Source organism: Carlito syrichta, unplaced genomic scaffold, assembly GCF_000164805.1.
Source record: "Carlito syrichta isolate Samal-C Ts95f unplaced genomic scaffold, Tarsius_syrichta-2.0.1 Scaffold102037, whole genome shotgun sequence".
Classification (NCBI taxonomy): domain Eukaryota; kingdom Metazoa; phylum Chordata; class Mammalia; order Primates; family Tarsiidae; genus Carlito; species Carlito syrichta.
Window position 1 is genome coordinate 611,841 of NW_007046133.1, and position 9,166 is coordinate 621,006.

The 9,166-nt window shown below is 44.5% G+C and overlaps 1 protein-coding gene across 2 annotated transcripts in view; it reads left to right on the top strand.

Annotated features, from left to right (window-relative positions):
• The window catches only part of CDH4 (cadherin 4), a 148,765-nt gene that overhangs the window by 814 nt on the left and 138,785 nt on the right, over positions 1-9,166 (top strand). The gene's annotated exons all lie outside the window — the stretch shown is intronic.

Sequence of the window (9,166 nt, forward strand, 5' to 3'; positions counted from 1 at the left end):
AGGAAGGGGAGGAAAAGAGAATTAGAGAGAGCTGTAGGAGAGAGAGGGAGGGAGGGAGAGGAGAAAGAGAGGGAGGAGGAGGGATGCGGTGGGAGGGGGAGGGAAAGAGAATTAGAGAGAGAGTAGGAGAGAGAGGGAGGGAGGGAGAGAGGAAGGGAGGGAGCAAGGGAAAGAGAGAATTGGAGAGGGAGGGAGAGGAGAGAAAGGGATGGAGGGGGAAGGAGGAGGAGGGAAGAGGAGGGGAAAAGAGAATTAGTGAGGTAGAAGAGAGAGCGAGGGAGGGAAATCGCTGCTCATAGACGTGAACAAGCCAGCGCTGCCCAACCTCAAGCTCCCTCTGCCTTCACCTCCTCCTAACCCAACCTCCTGCCTATCTCGGTGGTTGGGGTGAGGGTGCCTTCAGCTGCCCCAGGTCCTGACAGTTCTCTCTCCCCTCGCATTCCAGCAGTCCTGGCCCAGACTCCTCTGTCACCCACGTTTAATCACCCGAATCCTGGAGGTCAACTTTCACACCTGGGCTGGGAGCCAGTCAGGTCCTTTTCACCTCCTGAGCACCCGGCATTGTGGCCTGCGGCCTTTGGTTACGTGGGCTTGGGGGAAACACTGTACAAGACTGGCCTGGGAAGGGCAGTAGAGAAGCCAGCATGTAGGCCTGGCTGCCACAGCCCCTGCCTGGGGGCACCCCAGCAAGGAGGGAGGAAGCAGGCTGGCCCCTCCCAGCCCTCACATTAACATGAGGCCTCCGAGGGGCTGTTTGTGTTCACATGAGCAAAGGAAAGCACGTTCAGGGCAGCACCTGTCAGCGTCCACGAGCACCCCTCGGAAGGGAAGGGTTAAGCAGAGTCGAGCAGATTCCTGCTCAGGGGTCTTCCCAGAACCTCAGGTGAATCCTGTGCTGTGTGAGCCTCTGAGTGGACACAGTCTGCCAGTTTCCCCAAGCCTGTTTGGCCGAGGAACCTTTCTTCATGGAAAAGTTTGCAAGATGGGGGTGCCAAGAAACCCACTTTGGGAAAACCCCAGGAGTATGTTTTGTCTTGCTTGTTAAATCAAAGTAGAGGTGGTTTAGGTTAGGCTCGGGGGAACGGTGGGGAAAGGGGGTCTTGAGCATACTCCTGGTTGTGTTAAACCAGGCACAAAACATGCCTCTAGCAGCAATGTCCCCAAATTGTGCGCCTCACCGTGTGAACACTGAAGACACCAGGACAGATGGGTGTCGCTTTCCACTCTTTCCCCAGTGATTATTATAAGTCATGCCCTGGGGAGCAGGAGGCAACCCTGGGGACCCTGCCCCACAGGGCCCTTCCCTCCAGAAGCCACACCAGGTTGCTGATGAGCCGGGGACTTGCATCCCCATTCCTGCCTGCAACTTCCAGGCTGTCCCTAAGTCCCCAACTGGGATGCAGAAACCCCACACCTTGAGACAATGGCAGAGCTCCTTAAAGCCTGTAGGGGCCCCAGACAGAAGGCACTAATTGAAAATATAATGACATCTTTTGTGAGGCCTGTTGATGAAGCAGTTTCTGATGCAATTAACCCCATCCTCTGCAGAAGGCGCAGATGCCAGTCATGAGGGCAGCAAGATGATCCCTAGTAGGACAGCCCATGAAGCACTCAACTGATAGAGTGTGGGAGGAGAGGTTATTCATGTCCCAAGCTCAGAGAGCCCTGAAAAGCCTGGCTGTGGGGTCACAGTGGGCCACACCTCTGAGTCCCTGAGCAACTGTCATGGGGACAGCCAGGCAGGGTCTCTCCAACCATGGGACCCAGTCCTCCTGGGTTGCCTTTCACAGCACTTTCATTACTGCTGGCTGCTTTCCTCTCTAGAACCCTGTTCAGAACCTGCTCTACAAGGTATGAGCACATCTAACCTTCACCATACCCCTAGGAGCATGCACTGTCCATGTTCCCACATTGTGGATGGGGATGCTGAGCCATGCAACCACAACCCCCTTGCCTGCGTGGGAGGATGGATGTTTGGGGAGGGAGTGAAAAATGACTTTTTAGATATGACCAAGCTCAGAATGGCAAAGAGCCAGCCACCAGGTTATGGGCTCAACCAAGGCTTCTCCAACTTACTAGCTGGGACTTTGTCAGAGACAATCCACACAACCTCTCTAAAGCTGAATGCTCTAGAAAATAAGATAATAATACTACTCATATCCTACACTGAGGTTGTTAAAGATATTCCTTGGGGTAAGGAGTTGAAAATAGCAGCTCTTACTGCTGTCATTGGCCTGGTCCCAGCCCTTCTTGGCTCATCACAGCCACTGGGACCTCACCAGGGCAGCATGGGTGTGGGAGGAGGTGGACAGGGAAGGAAGGTCAGTCTGGGACTTGGAAGACCCTCCCACCATGGGGCATGGGTCACCTAGTTTATTTTCCCTTAGAGGGTGAGATGCCTGCCTTCAAATAATGTCATACTGTCGCATTTAGTAAATGGACTAAGGTGATGCCCAATTGCTAATGTCCCTCGCTACCTGCCAGAAGCAATGTACATTCTCTCCAATGTGGGATATCATACCAGGCTCCAAGTTATATCTGTCTTTTTTTATATACAATGTCTAACACATGAGGAAGGACAAGACAATAGAAATAAAAGTCAAGAGAAACAGCAGGTAAGACCCACAGAGGTTCCAGGTCTTGGGGTTATCAGACAGCAATTTCATAATAGCAATGCTTACTATGTTAAGCAAATTGAATGTAAAATTTTGAGAAAAAAATTGGAAGATATGAAAAAGAATTAATTGGGCAGTTTGGAACTGGAAAGTATAACAAACAAAATTAAGAGCTCAATGAGTAGATATATCTGCAGATTAGACATAGTTGAAGAGAGAATTAGTGAAGCAAAGAATGTCAAAAAATTCATGCTCTAAAGTATGGAAGTATATACACAGAAGGAAAATACAGAATAAAGGGTAAGGGACATTGTAGAAGTAGTGTGTATGTTTGGGATCTAAGGGAGAGAGATAAAACGTAGCAGAAGTAATATTTGGAGATATAGTGGCAGAAAATATTCCAAAACTGAGAACAGTCATCTAGGCATAGATTCAAGAATCCCTATGAACGCTTTGCAGGATAAATATTTTAAAAATTATACTGAAGTGCTTTATGATAAAATAGCAGAAACCCAAAGACAAAGAGGAAATCTTAAAGTAAGTTGAGAGAAAAAGCAGAGTTCCTAGGAAGGAGTAACAATTAGATGTAGAACTGACCTCTCATGGGAACTATGGTGGCTAGAAGACAATGGAATGATATTTTAAAGTGCTAAAACAGAATTCTATTATCCAATGAAATTATCCTTCAAGAGATAAAGTTGATAAAGACATTCTCAAACAAACACAAACTAAAAGAATGACACAAGGTGTGTCCTTTAGACAAAAAAATAAAATAAATTGAGGTGAAGGTTCAGAAATGAAGGAAAGAATGAAGAGCTCTGAAAAGGCCAAGTAGACAGAGAAATATAAGTGAATAATGACAGTGTAGTGTTTCATGGGATATAAAACAGATGACTCAGATTCACAAGAATTGCATGAACCTTGAGGAGGGATTAAATGGAGTCAAAGAGATATATCTTGTTTCCATTGTTCTGGAGGGTGATGGAAATACTAAGTTAACACTGTACTTTCATAAGATACATATAGAGTCTTTGAAAATCACTAAAAGAGTCATATGGTATATATAAACTTTTAAAATAATCAATGAAAAAATAAAATAATAAAATATGAATCTAACATATGCAAGAAAAGAGAAATGAAAACAGAATAGATAAGCTATATATTTATCTTTGAGTAAGATGGTAGATTTGCAAATATATTAGTAATTATAATAAATGAAAATATATGAAGTATTATAATTAAAGAAAAACAGATTGGGTAAAGAAAAAATTCAAGTCTATACAGTTTATGAAAGTTACATCTAAAAAGTATAAGAGTAGATAAAGATTAAAGTAAAATTTTAGAGGAAAAAATACTATGCAAATACCAATTAAGAGAAAACTTGCAGCACTCTGTTTATATCAGACAAATACACTCTGAGGAAAAAGCATTATATACAAAGAGGTACTCTCCATAACAATAGTTCAATTCACTGAGAAGATATAAGAATCCTAAATTTGTGTGCACTTAATAATATGACTTCAGGCTGGGCACGGTGGCTTATGCCTATATCCCAGCACTGGGAGGCTGAGACGAGAGGATTACCTGAGCCCACAAGGTCAAGACAAACCTGGGCAACTTGATGAGACCTCATCTCTACACTAAATCAAAAAACTAGCCAGGCATGGTGGCATGTGCCTGTAGTTCCAGTTACTTGGAAGGCTGAGGCAGAAGGATTGCCTGAGCCCAGCAGGTCGAGGCTGTGGTGGCTGTGAACATGCCACTATACTCCAGCCTGGGTGGCAGAGTGAGACTCTGACTCAAAAAAAAAAAGAATTTAATAATATGGCTTCAAAATATTTATGCCAAAGTTGATAGAAATAGATGGAGAAATAAACAAATATGCAATCCATGGCAAATTTTCACAAGCCTCTCTTTGTAAATAACAGAAAAAACAGACAAGATGTCAGTAAGGAAATAGAAGTTTAGAGCGACACAATTAATAGTTCTGACCTTACTGAGACAAATATAAAACACAGAAACCAACCATTGCTAAATATACATTATTTTTAAGTATACATAGAACATTCACAGTTATTATCTAAGCTAGTCTCACCATACTGCATAGCCTTCAAGCAAGTCTCAACCTACTTCAAAGGTTTAAAATCAAAACATAATTTGTTTTCTTAACTTGGAGCAATTAGGCTAGAAATCAATAACAAGGAGAAGAACTGGAAAATCTCCATAGATTTGGAAGTTAAGTAAAAGCCTTCTTATTAACCCCTGGGCAGAAAAGAAATCACATGGAAATTAGAGAATATTTTGACTGAGTAATAAAACTAGTGGGATATTGCTGAACTCGTGCCCAAATGGAAATGTGTAGCCTGAAATGCACATATTACAAGACAAGAAAAGCAGAAAAAAAATTCGTGATCTGAGCATTCAACTCCAAAAGTTATAAAAAGAACAGAAAATGAGACTCAAGCAAAGAAGAAAAAAGGAAATGGTAAAAACAAGAGCAGAAACAACGAAATACAAAATAATAGAAACAACCAAGATAGAAGTTTGGTTTTTTTTGTCGTTGTTATTTGTTTTGTCTTGTTTTGTTTTTTGAGTCAGAGTTTCACTCTGTCGCCCAGACTGGAGTGCAATGGCCGCTCCCGGACACTGCAGCCTTGACCTGCTGGGCTCTGGCAATCCTTCTGCCTCAGCCTTCCAGGTAGCTAGAACTACAGGCGTGTGCTACCACACCTGGCTAGTTTTTTATTTATTGTAGAAATGAGGTCTCACCAAGTTGCCCAGGTGGGTCTCGAACTCACGGGCTCAGGCAATCCACTCACGCCGGCCTCCCAAAGTGCTGGGATTACAGGCTAAGCCACCAAGCCTGGCCTGAAGTTCATTTTTTAAATGACAAAACTGATCAGAGTGAGGAAGACAAAAGCAACTGTACCTAATCCACAAGAGGGATGAAACGAGAACATCACGATCAATCTTGTAGACATTAGAAAGACCATCTCAGAGTAGTGGGCACAATTTATACCATACATTTAAAAATATTTGTGAAAAGGATAATAGTCTAGAAATATACAACTTACCAAAACTAAGGTAAGAAAAAATCTCAACTATTTTATCATCACAAACAGAATTAAAACTGAAATCCTCATCACAAAGAAATGTCCATACCACATGGCCCCCACTGGTCAGTTCTACCCACACTATCAGGAGAATTTAAAGCTAATTTTACACTGACCTGTCCAGAGAATCAAATGAAGAATTGTCCCTCCCCCAAAAAAATATGTTGTCTCAAATCCTGATAGTGAACATGCCCAGCACCTGGCATGAACTATGTACCAAACTATCAAGAATGTTGCCCAAAATGAGAATGAATTGTGTCCAAAATCTGACATGAGTTGTACTCAAAACCATCAAGAACCTGTCCACACAGACAAAAACCATGTCCAAAACCATCGAGAACCTGTTCACACAGACAAAAGCCATGTCCAAAGCTAACAAGAACCATGTCCAAGCCATCTATCCACACAGAGAAGAGCCATGTCCAAAACCATGAAGAACCTGTCCACACAGATAAAAGACATATCCTAAAGGATGCAAGAACCATGTCCGAGCCATCAAAAACCTGTCCACACAGACAAAGGTCATGTTCACAACTAGCAAGAACCGCGAAAGAACATGAGAGCATAAATTAAGTGAATCTTGCTCATAAATAGATGCAAAGTCACTAAGCTAAATATTAACAACCTTGAATCTAGTCATGCTTACAGAGAATGATAAGTCATGGCCAAATTGGATTTGTTCCAAGAACATGGAATTGGTTTAATCTATGTAATTTAATACAGAATAAAGGAAAAAAATATGATCATCTGAATAGTGATTGTTTAAAAATTAACCTTCATTTAGGATTAAAAACATTCAGTAAATTCAGAAAATAAGGACCTTTCTTAACCTCATAAAGGGTATCTACAAAAACCTATAGCAAATATTCAGTTTACTGTTGAAATATTCAAAACCTTCCCTTGAGATCAGAAATATGGCAAGGAAATGATTATATCACACACTGAATGTACACACCAATGCAGTAAGGCAAGAAAAATCAGAATTAATAAAATGAGCGTTATTTGTAGCTTGTATTATTATGCATGCAGATAATTTAAAAGAACCTGTTGATAAACATTTACATGTTATTGAGAAAAATTAATACTGATACAGCCTAGTTTTTGGTGTCCACCCCACAGAGGAGTATTCCAGTAAGTACCAAGAGCTCCGTACCAGGACCCTGAGAGCATCCTGACTCAGAATAACTAAAGGCTAGAAACAACTCATGTGCCATCACCATTAGAATGAATAAGTAAATGACAGTGAGTCTGTCGAGTGGTATATTATACACAGCTACAAAAGTGAGCAGACTCCAGCTAGAAGCCACAAGATGAGTGGCTCTCACAAGCATGCGACAGGGAAAGAAAATGCGCTGGCCTTCCCAGTGCTGCGGACTGCGTTTGCATGGCATCCAAGCCCGGGTGGCACAGTTGGGGCCAGGCCACCTTTTGGAGGACAGAGGAAGCCATGTTTGAGAGGCATAAGAGGGCATGATGGGATGCTATCGGGCAGCAGGTGTTCATCCTGTGTAACTTTTCTAGCTGTTGTCCTGTGCTCTGTTCTGCTCTCAGTTTATCATTCACAATTTTAAAACTTTTAAAATAAAAATGTGTGCAGGGGGCTTCCTGGCTGGGTTTGGAGAAGGTGTGGAGTTCAGATGGGACACATGGTGAGCAAGAGTTCTGTTGGTGGAAGGTTCTAGAGAAACAAACAGCCTCCTTCAGAGCCACAGTGTGTGAAGTATTGAAAGTCCCCGGGACATGCTTATGGAAAAGAGCTTGAAGCCGCACAAGGACCCCCTGATTTCCCGGTTCTGTAAATTTCATTTCTCTTGTGTCGAGGTTTCTTCAAGGGTGACCTCCCCCGTCCGTTGTGTGAGCGGCTCTCTGTGGACCTGGCTAGAACCGACTGTTTCACAGTTGGGTGGACCATGATGACTTGGCCACCTCCCACCTCCTTGCACGCCTCTCTCGGTGACTGTTTAGAGACAACCTTTCTGTGGGTGAAGCAGGCAGCGCTGGGATCAGGGGAAATTTTTTTGTGTGCAGTCTTGCAGGAAAGCTGATAGCAATTCAATTAGAAAATGCAAATGAGGCCACAGATTCCCCCCCAGACCACTGAACAGCCCCCGAGGAATCAGAGCAACATTCTGGCCTCACAGTAAATACTTCAGATAAAGCTCCTCACCCGGCTGTCATCTGACGAGCTGGTGCTGCACTTGAACATAGGCAATAGGACCTGTGGGTATAGTTTGCAAAGAAGAAACGGTTGTTTATGAAACTAATATTGGATCTTTCAGTGCAAGTCAGCATTTATGAGGGAAGAACTCAGCCGGTAACATCCCACAGTCAGTTTGTCGGAGCCCTTCCTCGGGATCTCTGCCTCCCCGGGGGTTTATGGCGTGAACTGTGTACACCAAACTTCAGATGTGGGAGCTTTAACCTCAGAATGTGACCTTATTAGGAAGTAAGGTTTTGCAGATATCATTAGTTAAGAAGAGGTCAGTAGTGCGGGCCCAGTGTGACTGGTGTCCTTATAAAAGGGCAGATCTGGGCAGGGCATGGTGGTTCACACCTGTAATTCCAGCAATTTGGGAGGCTGAGGCAAGAGGATTGCCTGAGCCACAGATTCGAGACCAGCCTGGGCAACATGGCGACGCCTCGTCTCTACAATAAATCAAAAAATTAGCTGGGTGTGGGAATGTGTACCTGTGGTTCCAGCTACTTGGAAGATTGAGGCAGAAGGATCACCTGGGCCCAGCAGGTCGAGGCTGTAGTGGCCGTGAGTGTGCCACTGCACTCCAGCCTGGGTGACAGAGTGAGACTCTGACTCCAAAAAAATAAAATAAAATAAAAGAGCAGATCTGGACACAGCCACAGACACAGGGAGAAGCTGTGCTAAGGCAGAGGGAAGCTTCTACAAGCCAAGAAGCGACACTGGCAGCCACTGGTGGCTGAGGACAGGCCTGGGCAGGTCCTCCTCAGAGTCTCAGGAAGACCTGGATCTCGGACTTCTGACCTCCAGGACCATGACAGAATAACTCTCTGCTAAGCCACCTATACTCTGGGCCTTTACACAGCCCTAGGACACTACGAGAAGGGTGGGCTGTGGCTGGCACCTTCCAGCTGAGGGTAAGACCCACCCAGGGCAGAGAGCAGAGAGACTCCATCCCCTGCCCCATTCTCCACCCCCATGGTCCAGCCCCATTCCCCATGCCCCCATTCCCCACCCCTGTCCCCCATCCCATATCCCATTCCTCATCCCCCTCCCCATCCTCCACCCCCATGGTCTACCCCCATCCCCTATCTCCTTGCCCCCTCCCCCTCCTCCCATCCTCCCATCCCCTGTCCCCTCCATCTCAGGGTTAAGCACAGTCAAGTTCCACCTGGGCCCTTAGCTCTTGATAGGGGTGTGTGTGTGTGTGTGTGTGTGTGTGTGTGTGTGTGTGTTTGATAGGG